Consider the following 22,415-nt stretch of genomic DNA (forward strand, 5'->3'; position numbering starts at 1 on the left):
TCCCAGGCCTTCACATGGAGTGTGACCTCCGACAATGCTAGGTCAAGGGGAATACACATGGAACATGACCTCTGACATGACCGAAAGGTCAAGGCAAACAGACAAGACATTGTCTTTGGTGGGCAGAGTTTGGGGGTCTGCCTGAAGACTCCCTCCTGCCCTCCCCTTCCTGATTCTAACAGCTGTAACCTGTGAATAAAGCTGGCATTCCTCACCAGCTGGTCTCCAGAGCTTATGACCAAAGAGCGCCCTCACCTCACCCTCTGACCTTGGGGCCTGCTGGCAGGCCTAAACCACGAGAACCAGGCCCATTTAAACAATGTTCCCTTCCCTCAAAATGAATAAATACTTCCACATCTTATTCTCCAAATCTATTCTTTCTCTAAATTTAGACCATATTTCTTCATGTGCAAATCTGACATTTTTCCATCCTATTTTGTCAGGAAAGTCTTCCATAGTTTTCCTATAGATTGATTCTAAAGTTAAAAAAAGATAAACACATTATGGTGATATAAATATTAAACACTGCAAAGTCAAGCGGATGTCAGAGTTCTATTTCACCTCCAGACGCAAATGAAAGGTAAAACACTCCTAAGTCAGGGCCAAGTTTCTACTTTTGTAATAAGTACGTGGACAGCAGGAACCTTCAGGTTCTCTCATTTCCACGATGCCAACACTCCAACCATCTACACAAGCAAAGCATCATGTACCTTTCCTAACTTTACTTGCATAGAGTAGTAACTCAACCAGCTAAGATTCTGAGCAACGTGGGCTACAAACACAGGATCCTTCACTTGACAGAAAGAAGCACAGTTAGCCAACTTAAAAAGATTCTGCTCCCCTCAATCTTAAAGCCCAAACTAACAGAAATTTATACTGAGCAGGCAGGGGTGTGCTCAGACTCAGTTTTTGCAGACACTGACCACTCAAGCATCGGCATCTGAACACCTTTAGGGTATAAACAATTAAGTAGAGGTGAAAACTGAAGTGTTGGGGCAGAGTGACAAGATGTAGAAACAGGATTCCAGAAGCAAGCTTTGGAGAGTTTTGTAGCAGACTGGAGAGAGCCAGTCAAGAAGCTCCCCCAAATGGATACACAGCAGGTCAGTGCGGCTACAAGAGGCACGCCACGTGCATACGGAGACACGTGTCCAGCAGTGGATGCATCTAAGGCCACTTGTGAAGAACATGTGCTCAGGAGCTTAAGCCTTGTTTCAGAAGCAATGGTGAACAAAGGAAGCAATGTGGATTTAGAAACATACCAACTCTTTTCAGTAATACTGTGTACTAAATCCCTAGGTTAAGCCAATGGCAGAAGCAAGGGTTAGTAATCGAGATGTAGTAGGAGACAAGCCTATGAAAACCACACACTGCGAGACAGGACAGGAATTAACATCCACCAGAGAAGAACAGCCATTTTTACAGAACTTTTCCTCATATACCAAATGGGAATCCCTAGTCCAAAATGCTACATGTTTCCAAATCTGAAACTCTTAAAACCCCATGTAGAAATTTGCACATCTGTTCTCATGAACAACTGCCATCAAAATATAAAGATACAGCATTTTCTTACAGGTACACATTGACCTAAAGTAAACAATTTAAAGGACCTCCAGTTTGACAGACTATTTTAGATAAAACATTCTAACTTTATCATGCAAGTTTTCTGACACCAGAATATCATATTACAGGACAACCTACATATGGAAGGAATAACTTGATCAGTATTCCAGTTTAAAAAAACACTAAAGGCATTCAATTGAACGCAATTTATCTACATAAATACATGCAATCACAACGTCAAAAGTCTAAGTTGCTCTTGCCTTACCTCAAAATAGCAGAGTGCATAAAAGGGGGGGAAAGAGTGTACTAGGGCCAGCACTGTGGCATAGCAGGTAAGGGCACCACCTGCAATGCCAGCCTGTTTGTCCTGGCTACTCCACTTCTGATCCAGCTCCCTGCTAATCATCTGAGAAAGGCCCCAGAGGATGGCCCAAGTACATGGGCCCTGCCACCCATGAGCCCAGGATGAAGCTACTGCCTACAGCCTGACAATGCTGACTGCTGGGGACATCTGGAGAGTGTACTGACAAACACTCAAGTAAGTATTTAAAAAAAGCTTACCAAATGAAGTTTGGCCCAAGAACTTCACTGGAAGGTTTCACAAGGAAATCTGCAACAACAAAAAAACCAGCTGTTTTATAATGACAGAAACCCTAAAAATCAAGTTAAGTCACTTAGATCCTCCAAGGCGTCTCTATGCACACTAGAATGCCAGGAAAACAGATTTTTAAAGTGTTTAAAATGGGGCCCAGCACAGTAACCTATTGGCTGAAGTCCGTGCCTTGCATGCACTGGGATCGTACATGTGCACCAGTTCATATCCCGGCTACCCCACTTCCCTTCCAGTTCCCTGCTTGTGGCCTGGGAAAACAGTTGAGGACGGCCCAAAGCCTTGGGACCCTGCACCTGCGTGTGGGATATCTGGAAGAGCTCCTGACTCCTGGCTTTGGATCATTGCCGTCACTTGGAGAGTAAACCAGCAGATGGAAGATCTTTGTCACTCCTCTCTGCAAATCTAACTTTCCAATACAAATAAATCTTTGAAGTGTTTAATAAGTATACTATTCAGTCAACCAGACTACCCAGAATGGGTCCAGTCAGGTCTTAGCACATCTTCAGAAACTGCACATCTGTACAAAACAGCTTTCCAAGGAACCTGCAGTATTCCACTTTTACATCTTTCAGTTTGTTGGAGAAAACTTGGCCGTTACAGCAACAGGCGTATTTTAAAACTAACATCATAGTCACTCTGGCCAAGTGATCTTGCAGTTTAAGACAGAAGCAAGGGGAATATAATTAAACACATTGTCACAACTAGGCAATATGACTTCTAAAGAGGTACAAGATTCACACCTGAGTCACTTATGATTTCCATAAATACTTACACATTATCTGTCCTTTTGGACTGATTGTAAAAATGACAAAGTTGTAAAAATGAATTATTCCAAATATACCTAAATTCTAAAATTAAGGTGTCAGTAAAATACGGTAATTCTTACAACCTCCAGAAACACTGACAATCAAAAGGAAAACTAAATATGCAAGAAGAAATGTTTGTCATTTTAAAAGTCATACTTTTGTCTCCAACAACTTATGATTTGAATTTAACTCAGGCCATATTACTTAGCATGTAAGAATTAAAAACTATACATACTTTGCAACTTCAGATACAAACTGTACTTGACACATGGCGAGATTAAGAAAAATAGGAGAGATAACAAGGGCTCCTATTCATGGAAAAATCATTTCTGAGAAACAGAAGAGGGGAGGGTGTCGAGAGCCTGTCTAACGTTCCAAGACCAGAAACACAGGTCACGGCCAACCGCGGGCAGGTGATCGGCAGGGAGAAGTAGCTTTATGAACAGAGAAGTAACGAAGTGGTGGTGCTAGGTAACAGGAAGCAGCAGGAAGGTTTGGTGCGGCTGGGACAAGTGTCGCAGGGTGCTCCAGGAGTAGCAGTTCAGACATGTTGCTGACAGCTGCCTCAGACAACCCAAAGGAAGGGACAGAAGCGAGTTAGAGCACTGCCGGGGCTTGGAAACAGAGAAAGGCAAGGAGACAGGGCAAGTTATTGAGGAACTGCGAAAATCTTAAGGTCTATTTTGACTAGAAAGGGGATAATGTGAAAAATAAGCAAAAAGATTTCCAAGGAAATCTTGATGCAATAAGATATGCCAGGGAATTCCCAAGCACATGTATACCTGGCAAGTATTCTGCAGGGGACTGAATTAAAAAAAAAAAAATCAAGCAATAGATCAAATCTAGAAATAAGTGCTGTTAGATTTAATTCAAGGAAATTATTGTGCTTATTTAAAGAATCATCTGACACGTTTTAAAAATTATTAAATAATTCACTTAAGTCAAATATGAGCTGTCCATTAACATGGAAGTATTGATACAGATGCTTATAAAGTTCTAAGAGATGGACCAAACAGCAAGGCTGACTTCAACACAAGGCTATAAGGCAGACTAATTTCAATGTCAGCTATTACTCATCTTCCCAATTACTACAATCAAGCATTTGCTTGGCTGGAAAGAAGAATTGTCATTGCTAAACCTTGCTAGCGAAGCCCAGGACTGCCCACGCCCCTTCGGACTACCTGCTAGATCACAGGCGTGTAGAGGGGAACCTGTAGGTACCTTCCCAAGCTACTGGTCAGGATACCTCCACAAGTCAGGTGTAGTCACGCTCGAGAGGCCGGTAACACTCACTTGTTCATACGCGTAGAGTAATGTGGCTACGGTCGATCTAACCTGAGAGGTCTAACTGCCGTCTTGAACAAGCAGCCAGGAAGGGTGGAGAGGAGAGAGCAAAGCTGAAGTTTCTAAGTTCAATCTCCAAGAATTTAAAATTTATTTAAAAACAAATAAAATCCTTCCATCTGAAATTACCTGAAATAGACAAAACTTAACATACTGCAAATAGGATTTTATTTACTATGCCAAAACCCTGATGGGAGTAAAAATACACTGGAATATTTTAATACTAGATTATAACAAGCTTCACTAGAGGGGCAAATCTAACCAAATATGCACAAAGTCTCTTTCTGAAAGACAAGGAGTTAGTGACTAAGGAAGGGCAGGATCCTAGGTTGTTGCCAAGTGTTTAGCTTAGCAGTTAAGATCTCATCCTCCAATATCAGAAATACTTCGCTATATTCTAAACCTATCTAATCTGTATTACTTGTAATACAGGAACTTTCTTCTGAAGTCAAGTTCTAGCATCTTCTAACCAGTTTTACACACACAGTACATGAACAAGGATCAAAATATTAAAATGCAGATCCACCTTTCAATAATGTAACAGAATGAAGAATTTAGCTTATGACTGCTGTCATAACAAACTGCACTGCTCTAGTTTGGTATGTTTGGGGACAGGAGTTGTGGGCCCTGGGGCCTGGTTCAAGTCCTGGCTACTCAGGCTACTACCTGTGCTTGGGAGGCAGTGGACAGCAGCGCAAGCATGAGATTCCTGCCAGCTACAGGGAGAGGATTTAATGCCAGGATTCCTGGCTCCAGCATGGCCTAATTCTGCTGTGTTTAGGGATCAAACCAGGGGAAGAACACTTTTCTTTACACCCATATCTGCAGTCTCTCCCTTCCTATCTCTCAAAATCAAGTCTTGTCTTCAAGAAAGCACATTCAGAAAATACAGTTAAAGAAATATAGATGGGGCCCGGCGCGGTGGCGCAAGTGGTTAAAGGTCCTCGCCTTGCACGCCCGGGATCCCATATGGGCGCCGGTTCTAATCCCGGCAGCCCCGCTTCCCTTCCAGCTCCCTGCCTGTGGCCTGGGAAAGCAGTCGAGGACGGCCCAAAGCTTTGGGACCCTGCACCCACGTGGGAGACCCGGAAGAGGCTCCTGGCTTCGGATCGGCATAGTATCGGCCCGTTGCGCTCACTTGGGGAGTGAATCATCGGACGGAAGATCTTCCTCTCTGTCTCTCCTCTCTGTATATCCGCCTTTCCAATACAAAAATAATAAAAAAATAAATAAATAAAAAATAAATAAATCTAAAAAAAAGAAATATAGATGAAATTTCAAATACAAGCAGCTTATGAAATGAGGAAGAACCCACTTTTCTAGCCCAGCTGAAGTTGTCCAACAGGGGACTACTAATACTTCTGAAAACACACCAACAAAATCTCAACCTCCAATAACCACATTCTACAACATGGGCTCTGTTTACACAGCAGACTCAAACACCCTTCTCTTCATAGCAGTTTACCTTGGATTATTAAGAGGCAGAACCAGAAATATCTTGACCTGAACACCTTCAACTCAACAAGTCCCAGGAAAAGCCCCACCCTTTTAAATTAGCAGTATTTATCTCATGCAAACAGAGAATACATGTGACTGCCATCCAAATATACTTAGACATACACTGAACTTTTTCAGCTACAGAATTCCTTACACAAAGACAAGGAAAATGCTGGGCCCAGGGCGATGGCTCAATTAACTAAATCCTGGCCTTTTATGTGCAGGGATCTCATGAGTGCCAGTTCGTGTCCCGGCTGCTTTGCTTCCCACCCAGCTCCCTGCTTGTGGCCTGGGAAAGCAGCAGATGACGGTCCCAAAGCCTTGGGATCCTGCATCCATGCACATAAAGAACACACAAAACTGAAGTTCCTGGTTCCAGCCTCCTGGCTTCGGCCTGGCTCAGCCTCAACTGTCGCAGGCATTTAAAGTGCAAACCAGGCAATGAAATTTGTGTTCTCTCTCTCTCTCTCCCCCAAAAAAGCAAGAAAGCAGGAAAACCTTAGAACTTGACACTTTTCTAGAGATTTATATCTTCAACAGCTCCCTAAATCTAAGCTGTACCACCCAATATTATGCAGTATATATATAGCTCTTGTTGCAAGAGGGATACTCAATTATCAGCATTTCCATGTGTTATATACACCAGTGGCGATATCAGAGATGACATACATAGAACACAGGCAAATAAATGCCTTTTTAAACAGTGGACCTGGCCTGATGGCCTAGTGGCTAAATTCTGGCCTTGCATGCACCAGGATCCCGCATGGGCACCAGCCCATGTCCCAGATGCTCTATTTCCCATCCAACTCCCTGTCTGCGGCCTGGGCTGAAAAACTTCTACATTTTACTGAAACTGAGATGCCTTTGAATTCAAGGCACACTGTTAAATTTATGCAGGATGGAATGTTGTAGCACAGCACATACAGCCACTGCTTGGGACACGTACAGCAAAATAAAGTGGTACAAGTCCCAACTACTCCTCACTTCAAATCCAGCCTCCTGCTAGTGTAACTGAGACAACCAATGACGGAAGTATCTGGGTCACCACCATCCACCCAGGAAATCCCAATAGTGTTTCTGGTTAATTTTCAGTGCTTTGTGGACATTTGGGAAGCAGATGAAACACTTTCTCATTCTCCAGCCCTGTTATGCTGCCTTTCAAATCAACCTTTTTAAAAGATGTACACGGCACTGGGAAGCCTTGCCAAATAAACTGTAGCAGGAGACTTTAAAACATTCCTATTTGGTATACAAACACTACAATAAAATCATGCAGGTAAGACATCAACTGGTTTGATACTGCCCCCATGTGCTATAATAAATTCATCATAAACCGCTTACTACCATTTTCTAAGGCTGCTTTGTTGTCTTATTCTTCATAAAACATGCTTTTCCAACCCATTACCAGGTGAAATCACTCACAAACAGGCCTAAATAGGGATACATGTAAGAGTATCAAACTTAGACAAATGAAAAGCCTCACAAGGTTTCAGCCACCAGACAACTCTTTTCCAACCTTGACCACTACTGACACCGGACCACAGGTATCAGAGTTCCTGTCAGATAAGCACCTCCCACTAACTTACACATCCTGAACACCATCCACTGCATCTCCCTCCTCCTTCCCCACCACAGCCCCTTTCCTGACATTCCATTGGAAGTCATGATCATTTTACATCTCCCAGGTTACAACCACTTGACCATTTAAGAAAAACTGACACTAGTTTCCGCTGTTTTCTTTGAAGCACCCTATTTCCATATTCCCATTTCTTGTGGCACTTGGTTTACTGAACTGATTCTCAAAACATTTGAATTCAGTTTAATTAGATCTTAACTACCTAAGGAAGATAACCAGATAAACCTTAGAACTGATTATGATAGATTCTTCCTTTAACATCTGACAGGTCTGGCACTGTGACCGACTCAACAGGCCAATCTTCCACACTACAGCCCCAGTATCCCATGTGAGTACTGGTTTGTGCCCCACTTCCGACGCAGCTCTACTTATGGCCTGGGAAAGCAGTGAAGGATGACCCCTGAACCCACATGGGAGACTTGGAATCTCCAGGATCTCGGTTTCAGACCGGGCCAGCTTTGGCCACTGTAGCCATTTGGGAAATGAACCAGCAGAGAGAAGGTCCTGTCTCTCCTCTCTGTAAACCCGGCAGCCCCGCTTCCCTTCCAGCTCCCTGCCTGTGGCCTGGGAAAGCAGTCGAGGACAGCCCAAAGCTTTGGGACCCTGCACCCGCGTGGGAGACCCAGAAGAGGCTCCTGGCTTCGGATCGGCATAGCATCGGCCCGTTGCGCTCACTTGGGGAGTGAATCATCGGACCAGAAGAGCTTCCTCTCTGTCTCTCCTCTGTATATCTGCCTTTCCAATAAAAAAAATAATAAAAATAAATCTTATTTAAAAAATCTGTCTTTTAAATAAGAAATTTTTAATTACCTGATAATCCTTTTCATAGAAGTTTCAGAATGTCTGTTCAAAAATATGCTGACATCTGACATATCCTGATTGAACTTTGAGCTACTTCCAAATGTGCTTTTGTCACAGCCTTTCCCTTTGCCTAATTACTCAGACTATATGCACATCCAACTGAGCTGGAAAGCATTACTTTCATCATGAAAGCTTCCCTGAGGAGTTCATTGTGCAATTTCAAACTGTCTTTCAATCTAACACTTAACTATAGGAAATTATAACCACTCACATTTACATCTGTCCAAGATAGATTATCATTTCCTACATAGGTCATTTCCTTATAACATCTGAACCAAAGCCCTAGCATCTGTAAATGAGAAGCACCGCAATGTAATTCAGTTCAGACTTTCAGAGGAAACAGTTTTAGACATCAATTTTTGCTGTAAAACCTATTTGCTTATTTTAGGAACTGTAGTTTCCATATCTATAAGATTGGGAACATTCGAACACAGGGTCATTGTATTGCCGTTTAAGTCAGTGAAGTAACTCCAAAAAAGAGGTACATGTTCTAGATCATCTTTTGAATAAAATCGTAGTGAATAAAAGAAACTAACCATGGCCTATCACCTATCTTACTCAATGAATTTTTCTAGAACAGTTCTATTAAGATTGTACTATATGGTTTTTTCAAAGATTTTTATTACAAAGTCAGATATACAGAGAGGAGAGACAGAGAGGAAGATCTTCCATCCATTGATTCACTCCCCAGGTGACCACAACAGCCAGAGCTAAGCCAATCCGAAGCCAGGAGCCAGGAGCTTCTTCCGGGTCCCTCATGCGGATACAGGGCTCCAAGACTTTGGGCCATCCTCAACTGCTTTCCCAGGCCACAAGCAGGGAGCTGGGTGGGAAGTGGAGCAGTCGAGATTAAAACCGGCAGCCATATGGGATCCCGGCGGCGTTCAAGGTGAGGACTTTAGTCGCTAGGCCACTGCACCAGGCCCTGTATTATAGTTCTTAATTTAACATTTCTGCCTTTACACAGAGTAAACCATTTGTAAAGATTTCTAAGTTTCCATTACTCATTACAAACTCTGAAAGCCCAAAATAATTCATGTGTTCAAAAAAAATTTTTCAGTCACAGACATTTCAGCCCAAGTAGGAAGAAATCCCTTCCGCGAATAAGCCATTCTCCTCTAACCACTATTAGTTACCTCTTGGGCTACTATGGAACTACTTGCCAAGATGAACAGCTCGTTGTTTCCAAAACAGACCTTTACTCTCCACAAGGTTTCATGAAAATGAAAATCTCACCCTTCCCTTCTAGGGCATTCTATGCTCATTCCAAATTCCTTTGCCATTGTTTATGCGGTTTGCCACACCCCGACTGCCTTGTCCCTACCAACCTGATCACCAGAACTTATTCAGTATACCAGGTCACTGAACATGTACTGCCATTTCTGCAAGTGAACAGGACTTAGCTTGTATTCGGATCAAAAACTATCCATCCCTCTCCACTCAAGTTCCCTAAAGACTTAGTCAGATGGTCTGATCCATCAATTAGCATTTCTTTAATAAATTGGGATAGAAAACATTTTAAGAAGCTCAGACTACTGTACGTAATATTTCTGTACGTAATTGTTAGACGTAATTTTGTTGGTAAGAAAACTGAATGACATCCTACTTTCATGTTCCAGATTTTCCAACTGATATTATAATTAACAGAAAGCTGTCACTTTACCAAACTAAAAGCAAAGCACTGAAGTAACACCAGCTTGTATAAAAGCTGCTCTAATTACTGAACTGGTGCTACACAGAAAGCCTTAGCATAAAGGTGGCCAAAGGCAGACTTCAGCTTCTTTGAGGTCTTTACATAAAGTTAAGAGACCATGCAGTGTTGCTCTCAGTAAGCTGTTCCTGAGGCGTCCTTTTTACGTTCCATTCCATTTTGTTCAAAATCCCAGAACTGGCTTCTCCAGTCCTTTCCTCAACCGCTCTTGAACGGAAGAAAAAGCGAACAGGCAGTTCTTAGGAAGTGGCTTCTTCCTACATTAAGCCAACATTTTCATTTATATGGAAGAGTTACATAGAGAGGTGCTTCGTCCACTGGTTCACACCCAGATGGGCACATTGGTCAGCATCGAGCCAGGCCAAAGCCAGAAGCTCCAGCTGAATATCCCACGTGGGCCTTAGGGGCCGAAACAATTAGACCGTCTTCTGCTTTTCCCGGGCAATCGGCAGAGCTAGATCAGCGATTGCCCAGAGCATGCATAGGTACTCATGAGATGCCCGCGCCACAGGCAATGATTTTACCTACTATGCCATAATGCTGGCCCCTAGACAAAAACTTTAAATCCTATTTAGTGCTTCCTGGCAAGAAACTGGTACCACATGCACATGAAAAAAAAATGAGTAGCACCCAAAAGTAACCTAGCAGCATGCATTATGCTACGCAGAAACAGCAGTTTAAATCTGCTGAGCTAGGTTTTCTTAAAACCAGATACACTAATGACAAGAGAAAGTAAACACTCCCTAGGCAAGCAACAAATAAGCTAGTCTCATATCAAACTGGCTGCCATCAACCATTAGGTTTATGTTCCAGGATGCAGATCCGAGTCCCAGCTACTCCACTTCCAACCCTGCACCCTGAGTGCTTGGGTCCTTGCCATCCTCACCCAGTGGGAGACCTGGAGGAACCTCCTGGCTTTGGCCTGGCCCAGCCCCAGCCCTTAAAGTCATTTGGGGGATGGAATAATGGATAAAAGACCTCTCCCTCTTTCTCTAACCCTGCCTCTCAAACGTTTAAGAAGTTATTACCAGTTGCATTTTGTTAAGACTTTCCTTAACACCAGTCACTATTTTGAAAGCATGAGTGACTTACAGTGAAATTCTATCTGAATAAATCCACTGTAATCTGAAAATAACCTAAGCGGAAATGTGTTTAATACACTCAATCTACCAGACATCATAATTTATCAACACAGTACACCAGGCAGGAGTGGATCATCTTTTATTCTGCCAAGAGCCATTTGGATACTTACATCATTCACAAGCCATATACACAATTAAGCTTAAAAAATTAGCCTGTTACACATTTATTCAATTTCAAGTTCTGCCTGTGGCTGCCTTGACAGGGTCAGACCAAACGATTTCACAGGCCTCATGCCGCCTGTAGGACAACCTCCACCCACGCTGCCTTCCTTGACAGGTTAGGGAGGCTAGGCCCACCACTCAGTACCGCTAAGAAGAAAAAACTAGCATTCAAACTCAGGCATTTGACACCAAAGCTTACACTATAAACCTCTACTCCATATCGCCACTATGTTAGACAGTTCCACTTCCATGAAATCCAAAATTTCACATTCAGTATTAAAATGAAATAAGGAGCAGTTGTTCATGGGCAAAATAAAACCAAAAACACTATTTGAAAGGCAGACACTCTTTGGCTCACTCCCCAAATGCCCACCAGCAGCCAGGGCTGGACCATGGCACCGTCAGGAAGCGGAGCACAATCCGGCTGTCCCTCTAGGGTAGCAGGGACCCAGCTCTCTGACCTGCTGCTTCTGAGTATACACCACTCAAATCCAGGCTCCTGACACAGGATGCAGGCATTTAACCACTGTAACACCTACCCCAACAATGTAATGATTATACACATTTCCTGTATGCTTCAAAGAATGGTGCTGCATAGTTGTTTCAAACATTCCTGTATTATTCGCATCTAGTCTTAAAAGAAAAAGGGTGCCCTGCGGGGGATCCTAGTACCTGAAGTCCTTGCCTTGCACCAGGATCCCATATGGGCGCCGATTCTAATCCCGGCAGCCCCACTTCCCATTCAGCTCCCTGCTCGGGGCCTGGGAAGGCAGTCAAGGACCACCCAAAGCCATGGGACTCTGCACCTGCGTGGGAGACCCAGAAGAGGCTGCAAGCTCCTGGCTTTTCATCAGCTCAGTTCCAGTAGTTGCGACCACTTGGGGAACGAATCAATGGATACAAGATCTTCCTCTGTCTCTCCTCTCTGTATATCTGACTTTGCAATTTAAAAAAAGTTTTCATTAATCTTTACTCATTACAACCTCTTGTCAAGATAATCTGGAACTCTCATTCTATCCTCCAAGGAACTAACAAGTCATTGGTGAATTTAATGAGCCACTTCCCATTTCATCATCTACACCTAACTGAAAGCCAATTCTAACCTATGAAAAACAATTCATTCTCTCTCATCTAACAGCAAGCCACAGTAGCAATGAATTTATCCCTCCAATTTGCTTTGCACCATTTAGCAATAAAATATTTTCATCCAATGCTAGATGAAGGTGGTACCAGCCGTAGTTTCAGGTTTCCTGAGAGTCAACATACATCCTTTGCTTGCCTGTTTTACAGTGTGCTCACACTCTGCCCCTTCAAAGGGGCAAAAAAGTTCTAGAGAAAAATACATGAGTGACAAATTAATAACTATGAAACGTTTGAAGCAAGGGTATGATATCTGAGACACTTGAATTCCACAAGAAGGAACAGGCCCTTAGTGCCTGGGAGTGAGAAGGCAAACACTTAAGGCAAGAAAAAGTAACTGCCCAGCATGTGGGCTCAGTGGCTAAATCCTCACCTTGCATATGCCAGGATTCCATATGGGTGCTGGTTCATGTCCCGGCAGCTCCACTTCCCATCCAGCTCCCTGCTTGTGGCCTGGGAAAGCAGTCTATGACAGCCCAAAGCCTTGGGACCCTGCACCCATGTGGGAAACCTAGAAGTTCCTGACTCCTGGCTTCGCATCCACACAGCACCTGCCGTTGCAGCCACTTGGGGAGTGAATCAGACAGAAGATCTTCCCCTCTGTTTCTCCTCCTCTCTGTATAACTCTAACTTTGCAATAAAAATAAATCTTTAAAAGTGTCTGTTGTCTTGGTTATACTATCATCTTCACATGCAAAGCACATATCATTGACAGACTGAAGTTTGATTACTACCTCTCAGCTCCAAAAGTTATGTCAAAGGTACCGAAAGACAGCATTCCCGGCAACAAAGTTCCCAGTGAAATGCAAGTCAGCAAAATATATTTTAAATCAAGTTTCAAAATGTCCTATTAGTGATAAACAAGCTGCATTTCCATTTAGTTAAGTAGATACATTAAATTCTGATGGGATAGGCATCTGAGGTAAAATGTGAAATATTCTGCCAATTGGGGAGTATACCCAAGAACTTTGATATAAGATTATCTTGCAAATTAAGCTGTAAAAGCCCACAAAGGCCATCGTGGTTATGTAAGAAAATGACATTAGGAAATAAAACATCAAATATTTAGAGGCAAAGGGTCACAGTAATTCCAATTTACTCTCAAATGATTCAGAAACGAAGGAAAGAAGGAAGACACTGCAATGAAATGGGAACCAGGAAACAGCACTGCGTTTTCTGAGCTCTAACTCCTGATGTTTAAAAATTTTTATCACAAAGGTTTAAAAGTCTGAAACAAGACAAATACTTGTTAGATTGGAGTTTCATGCACATTTTCACATTTTTTTCCCTTACGATAAAATCCAAATCAGAAGGATGACGTACCCCAGTTTCATGTAAATCATATTTGTCTTCGACTGGTGTTATTAATCATCTCAATCATAATTTGCCCTGGTCATTTCCATGCCTTCCAAGCAACCTTTAATTATAACCTTACTAACAGGTTAGGTATGCCAGTTCAATGCTGTTAAATGCACAACCAAAACAAAAAAAGGAGTATCTTAGCAAGCACTTTAACTGTGACCCAAGAGAAACAAAAGCCAAGGCACTACGATGGCACAAAGTCACCATTATCCCCTTGAAGGCTACATGCTGACTGAAAGCAGAGCTGGAGGGAACCTTAGGGGGAAACATACCAAACATCTTAATCTAACTGTAGTTATATGAATCTATGCATGTAAAAAGTTATCAAGCCTTCAAGTTACTATACTTAAAAGCTACTCTATATAAATGTATATATATTTAATCCTGCCAAATTAAAAAGGCTTCTCTGTAAGTATACATTACAGAGAGTTAAGTGCCGATAGAAAATTTTAGTTCAGCTCCAACATCTACAATGCAATCAACTGACCTAGATTACACTGAGGACTGCAAAGGATCTTCAGACTCCAGATCACCAGAGTCTACCCCTGAGGTGGCTGGTTTGTAAAGAATGAGTTACAAAACTCCGAAAAGTAAGGTCAAGAAACATGTAAGCAACAACAAAGAGCTGGTAATTCAAAGTTTCAAAATCTTGCCAAATCCGTAACACAAGCTGACCAAGGTCTGAAAGTATTCATGGAAATAAAATGAATGGAAATAAAATGTAACTTGCACAAACAGCATGAGTCAGCCATAAAAAAGTCTCATCATGTGTGTTAGCATGGATGAACTTGAGAATGCTAGACTAAATAAAATGTCACATGATCTCATGTGGAAACAAAAAGTAGTGAATAGAATTGTGGTTACAAGAAGGTTGGGTGGGGCCCGGCGCAGTGGCGCAATGGTTAAATAATCCTCGCCCTGTACGCCCGGGATCCCATATGGGCACCGGTTCTAATCCCGGCAGCCCCGCTTCCCTTCCAGCTCCCTGCCTGTGGCCTGGGAAAGCAGTCGAGGACGGCCCAAAGCTTTGAGACCCTGCACCCGTGTGGGAGACCCAGAAGAGGCTCCTGGCTTCGGATCGGCATAGCATCAACCGTTGCGCTCACTTGGGGAGTGAATCATCGGACGGAAGATCTTCCTCTCTGTATATCCGCCTTTCCAATAAAACATAATAAATCTTTAAAAAAAAAAAAGGTTGGGTGCCTTGGGGAGAAATGCGGAGTTGCTGGATAAAAAAATACACAAAGACAAAAGCAGCTTTTTAACACCCAAAGTAAGTTTTAATAAAGAAAAATCAAGAAGTGACAGTCAGAGGCCAGAAGTGAGGTGCGAAATGGGATGACAACTACTAATGACTATGGACTATCTTCTGGGTAACAGAAGTTTCTTAAAACATACTGTGGTAACGGCTGCACAACTCCAAAAATACTAAACACTGATCGTTTCAGATGGATGACATTTGGTTTAAGATTTATTTACTTATTACAAAGTCAGATATACAGAGAGGAGAGAGGAAGATCCTCCATCCAATGATACACTCCCCAAGTGGTCACAACGGCCAGTGCTGCGCCGATCTGAAGCCAGGAGCCCATACCCTCTTCCGGGTCTCCCACATGGGCGCAGGGTCCCAAGGCTTTGGGCCATCCTCAACTGCTTTCCCAGGCCACAAGCAGGGAGCTTGATGGGAAGTGGGGCTGCCGGGACTAGATCCAGCACCCATATGGAATCCCGGTGCGTTCAAGGCGAGGACTTTAGCCGTTAGACCATGATGCCAGGCCAAGATGGATGACATTTGAAATATAATTCATCTCCCACTAAAGCTACTTTACAAAGTGTTATTGGGGGCCCAGCGCAGTAGCCTAGTGGCTAAAGTCCTCACCTTGCACATGCCAGGATCCCATATGAGCTTTGGTTCTAATCCTGGCAGCCCCACTTTCCACCCAGCTCCCTACTTGTGGCCTGGGAAAGCAGTCGAGGGCAGCCCAAAGTCTTGGGATCCTACTCCTAAGTGGGAGATCTGGAAGAAGCTCCAGGCTGCTGGCTTTGGATCAGTTCAGCTCCAGCCACTGCAGCCGCCTGGGAAGTGAATCAGATCTTCCTCTCTCATCTCAATCTCTGACTCTCCAATAATACGATCAATCTTAAAGAAAATGATACTGAGGGCCCAGCGCGGTGGCGCAATGGTTAAGGTCCTCGCCTTGCACGCCCGGGATCCCATATGCGCACCGGTTCTAATCCCAGCAGCCCCGCTTCCCATCCAGCTCCCTGCCTGTGGCCTGGGAAAGCAGTCAAGGACAGCCCAAAGCTTTGGGACCCTGCACCCGCATGGGAGACCCGGAAGAGGCTCCTGGATCCTGGCTTCGGATCGGCATAGCATCGACTGTTGCAGTCACTTGGGGAGTGAATCATCGGACGGAAGATCTTCCTCTCTGTCTCTCCTCCTCTCTGTATATTTGACTTTCCAATAAAAAAATAAATCTTAAAAAAAAAAAAAAAAGAAAATGATACTGAGGCAAGCCTTTGGTGCAGCAGCTAAGTCTCTGCATGTAACACCAACATCTTAAGTCTCCTATCACTGCACAGCCTGGGAGGCAACAGGTAACTGGCCTACCCTGACAAAGGAGGCCAGGTTCCTGTCTTAGGCCTAGCTCATCCCCAAGTATCACAGGCATTTGGAGTGTAAGATCAGTGAATCGAAGAAGTCTCAAATCTCTACGTTTTCAGCTAATGAGAGCATGTTTTAGTCTTAAAAGGGTTCTCCCTTCCAGAGGATTACAATACTGTTACTTTTTATAGTTTCAGCAAAAGTTAAACATGTTACTTTAGATCTATCTTCTGCTCAAAGCAATGTTCAGTGTGCAGAACACAAACCCGAGTCAGCACACACAACGGTTAATACTCACGAAGCTAACGGTTAACAAGCATGGAAACAAATGGGGTAAATCAGCTCCTTCTATCTTCCTTCCATTGGGCTGTATCTCATTTCAGAGACTCAAGTACCATTAAACCTTGTTGTGTCAGTATTTCCACAACACAAAATATTTGTCAAACAGGAAAAGCTACCAAGTCACCGCTCAAAAAGGAAACCTCAACTCTAGAGTAATTCAGAATTTTTAAAAACAATGCTGTGATTATGCATTTTAATTTCAGTTTTTAAGTAACTATTTGAAAGGCAGAGACATGGGGTCCAGGGCAGTGGTCTAGCAGCTAAAGTCCTCTCCTTGCACATGCCAAGATCTCATTTGGTTGCTGGTTCTAATCCCGGCGGCCCCACTTCCCATCCAGCTCCCTGCTTTTGGCCTGGGAGAGCAGTCAAGGAAGGGCCAAAACCTTAGGGCCCTGGCACCTGCATGGGGGACCAAGAAGAAGCTCCTGGCTTCTGATCTGCACAGCTCCGGCCATTTGCAGCTGCTTGGGGAATGAACTAGCAGATAGAGGAGAGATAGAAAAAAATCTTCTGAACAAAAAAAAAAAAAAAAAGAAAGAAAGAAAAAAATCTTGTGTTTATCTGACTTAGCAATAAAAAGTAAATCTTTAAAAAAGGCAGAGACAGAAACAGCCCATTTAGGAGTCAGCTTTGTGGCTCAGTGGGTTAAAGTCATCACCTATGACATCAGCATCTCAAAAGCATACATCCAAGTCCCAGCTGCCCCACTTCTAATCCATTTCTCTGGCCTAAGAAAGCTGCAGGAGTTGGCGCAAGTGCTTGGGCCCCAGCCGCCCTCATGGGAGACTGGATGGCGTTCACAGGTCATGGCTTCAGCCTGGCCCAGTTCTCATCATTGAGGCAATCTGGGGAGTGAACCAGCAGACAGAACATCTGTCCCTTTCTCTGCAACCCTGCCTTTCAAATAAATGAATCTTTAAGAAAAAATTCTCATTTATTCATCACTCCTGAAATGTCTGACAGCAGGGCTAGGCCAGGCTCAACCCTGAAGGTGTCCCACGTGCACAGCAGGGACCCAGCTCCGTGAGCTATCACCTGCAGCTCCCAAGGGCTCACGCTAGCAGGAAGCTGTACTCTGAAGCGCAGCTCAGGCTGAGGAACGTCGGAATAAGGATCCCAACCATTTGCCCTTTGCTCCTTGTTAACTGCGGCGTTTTCTGCTTTGCTTGCTTGACTGGGTGGCTGTGAGCGCTCACAGGCCTGACAGCCTACGTGACGTATGGGCATGTCACATTGACAGATCACTCCTCAGGAAGGAGGCCCCGGGTGTGCTTTTCAGATAAGACTTGCTCACTACCCCACAGCCTACCAGTTTATACTGTTTGAAAGTTGCTCAAACCCACCAACCTGCCAACTTGCTCTTTTAAAAGTTAAGAGTTAAACTGACCAATCATGACTAAGTATGTGGAACGGGCCTGAAGTGTGTAAAAACCCTGTGCTGTCCAACCTCGGTCCAGCCCAGTCCCAACTCGCCGTACAGAGGATGGCTGGGAGCCCAGGTAAACCTGAATAAACTGCCCTTATGCGTTTGCATCAATTTCAGCCTCCTCATGAGTCTGCGGATCTCAAACTCTGGGTACAACAGGGTCTCAAACCTAGTCAAGTCTGATATGGGATACAGGCATCCCAAGCAGCATACTAAGCCAAAAGCCTATCCCCAAATCCACATTCTTAGAACAAGCTAAAGATAACTTTAAATCCAGAAGTTCACATAAAGGCCTAACAAAAGCCATTTGTATTAAATTCTGTGAGACAAGACTAAGCTACAATGACAAAGTAAATGATTCACTGGGGCAACAGAGACAAGAATAGTAAAGGATTTCTGCAACACTTGTTGCAGTAATAGAAATACAACCTGTTTGGGTAACTTTTAAAAATCACGAAGAGACAGAACTGCCTCTCACGGGCCCATTTTCCAGATGCTCAAAATGACCAACTTAGAATCAAGTCCAGGGCCGAGAACTCAATCCAGGTTTCCTATATGGACACCAGGAATCCAGAGACTTGAGCCATCACCGCTGTCACCTAAAATCACCGACAGGAAACAGGTGTCTCGAACACCAGGCACTCTCCACTGGGTTGTAATTTTACTTGTGTATATAAGAGTGTTTAAGTAGACACAATGGTGAACTTTGCTGTATATAAATTTCCCTTTTAAAAACTTAGTTCAAAAAAGTCAAAGTGCATGCATATATACAACTCAAAATTTACTGAAAATCAGGGTCCAGCACGTTTGCTCAATGGCTAAATTCTCACCTTGTATGCGCCCAGGATCCCATATGGATGCTGGTTCATATCCCAGCTGCTCCACTTCCCATCCTCCCTGTTTGTGGCCTGGGAAAGCAGGATGGCCCAAAGCCTTGGGACCCTACACCTGAGGAGGTGGGGGGCGGTGCAGAAGAAGCTCCTGGTTTCTGATCAACTCAGCTCCAGCCATTGTAGCTGCTTGGGGAATAAAACAGTGTTTGGAAATTCCTTCTCTTTCCTCTCCTTAAGCCTACCTTTCCAGTAACCAGGCTGCACACCTGCCAGCCCACCGAAGCCACAACTTGATACTTTGGGGGGCGGGGGCCTCACCTCAGGCCACACTGCAGGACCACACCGATTCCAAGAGCTCTTCATTGTCTCTGGAGGAACCCCGTCCCCCTCCCCCATCATCCAGGCCTAGGGGTTGTGTGGGCTGGTGGCCTTCAGAGGAAGCCGCTGACAAGGGCAGTGAAGGATTCCAGCAACCTCGGTTCCTTGGCCTCCCAGGATCAAGAGCCACTGCTGTTTCAAATATTGTGCTAAGTTGTTTCAATAAAGGAGCCTCAAGGTCTGTGGAGGAGGAGAAAGGGGGGAAACCTGCCTTTCCAGTAAAAATAAATCTTTTAAACAACAATAGTGGACAGAGTATCAAGCCTCTAGGTCATACACCATTTGACCAAGCAGCTGTTGATAAATCTGAAAGTGGTTGCACACATGCACTAAGCATTAAAAAAAGGGGGGGAGGGGGCAACATAGCGGCACAGCAGATAACAACTAACACTAGCTCGGCTGCAATTCACGTCCTGGTTGCTCCTCTTCCAATCCAGCTCACTACTACCGAGAAAAGCACTGAGATGGCCGAGTGCTTGGGCCCCTGCTACACACATGGGACACTTACATGAAGTTCCTGGCTTCAGTCTAGCCCAGCACTGGCCACTGCAGCAACCTGGGGAGTGACCCAACCCATGTAAGATCTGTTTTGCCCCCCTAACTCTTGTTTTCAAAAGAAACCTCTTAAAAACAAGACAAGAAAACCTGCAATGCAACAGGTTTAAAGAATGCTGGAAATATCCTAAATATCCACCAATGGGGGAAAAGAACATACAGTAATCTTTAAGAAAATGAAATGCTATACCTTTGGAGGCACACGCATACCTGAAGAATGGAGGGAAAAGTCTGCAAGAAATAAGATCGATTATTATTACCTATAGACAGGGTGAAAAAGGATTTTCACCTGCTGTTTCATTATTTTACAGGCACCACTTCTTTCACAAAATTCTTGGAAGGTGCCAACAAAACCCTAAATACATTTCTCTTCAAAAACATTTCACAAGGGCCCGGCGCGGTGGCACAAGTGGTTAAGTCCTCGCCTTGCACGCCCGGGATCCCATATGGGCGCCGGTTCTATCCCGGCAGCCCCGCTTCCCATCCAGCTCCCTGCCTGTGGCCCGGGAAAGCAGTCGAGGATGGCCCAAGCAGTCTTTGGGACCCTGCACCCATGTGGGAGACCGGAAGAGGCTCCTGGCTTCGGATCAGCATAGTATCGGCCGTTGCGCTCACTTGGGGAGTGAATCATCGGACGGAAGATCTTCCTCTCTGTCTCTCCTCTCTGTATATCCGCCTTTCCAATAAAAGCATAATAAAAATAAATCTTTAAAAAACAAAGTTTAACCTCTTATTCGATCATTATCAATTATTAGGACAACTGAAATTTATACCTAGGTTTTATGTAAAAGCTTAAGCAAGTTCTATTTTGGAGAATAAGATTTAGCAAGCGGAGCACAGCACAGTAGCCTAGAGTCCTCGCTTTGCACGCAATGGGATCCCATAAGGACACAGGCTCACGTCCTAGCTGCTCCACTTCCCTTCTAGCTCCTGCCTGTGACCTGGGAAAGCAGTACAGGACTGCCCAAACCCTTGGGAACCTGTACACGTGTGGGAGACACAGAAGAAGCTCCTGGCTTGGGATTAGCTCAGCTTTGGCTGTTGCAGCCACTTGAGGAGTGAACCAGTGCATGAAGATCTTTCTCCATCTCTCCTCTCTGCACATCTGACTTTCCAATAAAAGCGTTAATTTAAGATTTGTGATCTCTAATAGGTCTATAACACTAGCCTTGATGCCATTTCCTTTGCCAAGATTTTTTTACTATTCCAAGTTTAAGTCTTGTCATACAAAAGCAAAATACAAGTATCCAAATGAATATAAAGCAGCAGGCATATTCCAAATACCAATATGTCTTCGAGGTACCAACTGAACACATGCAGGCTTAGCCAGCTACTGCATACTCCAGCTCCACAGTCAGCCCTCAGTTTAGGCACTTTGTATTCCGAGTCCTGACAGGCTTAGCTTTACATAGTACCACACTCCAGCAAAATGTCTCCTCTAGCCTATTATGCAGATGACTAAATTAACAGAAATGAGTCATTTTAGCTTATGCAACAATGACCTAATAATTGTTTTCATTAATAAGAAATAGCTAATTGGTTCATGAGTCATCTGATTAATTTCTAAAGCAAACTGCCTAATTTTAATAAAAGCACAGGCAAAATAAAAGTCATCTACAAATAGACAAAATTAGATACTGTCAACAGTTCAATTGGGTTCATTTTAATGTAGAAAAATATTTTCTAAAGATTTAAACCAGGAGCCACCATTACAGGCCAATAGGCTCAACTGTCACTACCACCAGCAATACGTATGAACACCAATTCATGTCCTAGCTGTACCAATTTCAGTCCAGTTCCCAGCTAATGCCCCTGGAGAAGCAGCCAAAGATACCAACTTCTCGGGCCCTCGCTACCCACATGGGAGATACAGATGCAGTTCCAGGGTCCTGGCTGCTGCCTGGCAAGTTAGCCACAGCAGTCATTCGGGGAGTGAGACAACAAATCAGAGATCTGTCTCTAACTCTGCCTTTCAAAAAAAACTTTGAGATAAAGATTAAAACCAAAGCTGGTAGCATGATTCAAAGTAGAGTTAAATTAATATTCTGAAATAATAAACTTTGATGTCAAGTGTCTTACTGAGCATGTATCACTGTTTTAGGTTAATAATTTTACTTCCTTTAATTAGAAAAGCTTATGATTTTTCGATAGCATTTGCCTTCAGTGTGCATAGAACTGCACGAGTTTAAACTATTTCTCCAGATACATCAACCAGAACTCCATGGCATGCAAACTGCCCTTTTAGTTTGAATGGTTACAATATTCAGAATGAAAAAGTGCCCTACTAATTAAGAAGTTGGAAGGACACCAGACTTTGTATGCTTTGCTCAAGTGTTTGTGGCGATGCTAATAACCCTAGTGTGTATACTTACACAATAAATATTAATACATGTGTGAGTGGGTTTTGTTTACTATACTGTATTACTATTTTAGAACAGA

General features: G+C 43.6%; 1 protein-coding gene across 6 annotated transcripts in view; it reads right to left on the reverse strand.

Moving 5' to 3' along the window:
• The window catches only part of MTMR3 (myotubularin related protein 3), a 100,881-nt gene that overhangs the window by 50,772 nt on the left and 27,694 nt on the right, over positions 1-22,415 (reverse strand). For 5 of the 6 annotated variants that reach the window (XM_041003499.1, XM_041003498.1, XM_041003497.1 and 2 more), the window contains exon 2: positions 2,125-2,173. The exons of the other annotated variant lie outside the window; for it this stretch is intronic. The gene's annotated coding sequence lies outside the window, so the exon portion shown is untranslated. The remainder of the gene's footprint in view (positions 1-2,124; positions 2,174-22,415) is intronic. 6 annotated transcript variants of the gene reach the window in all.

This window comes from Ochotona curzoniae, unplaced genomic scaffold, assembly GCF_017591425.1.
Source record: "Ochotona curzoniae isolate NIBS_2020 unplaced genomic scaffold, NIBS_Ocur_1.0 scaffold_274, whole genome shotgun sequence".
NCBI classification, from domain to species: domain Eukaryota; kingdom Metazoa; phylum Chordata; class Mammalia; order Lagomorpha; family Ochotonidae; genus Ochotona; species Ochotona curzoniae.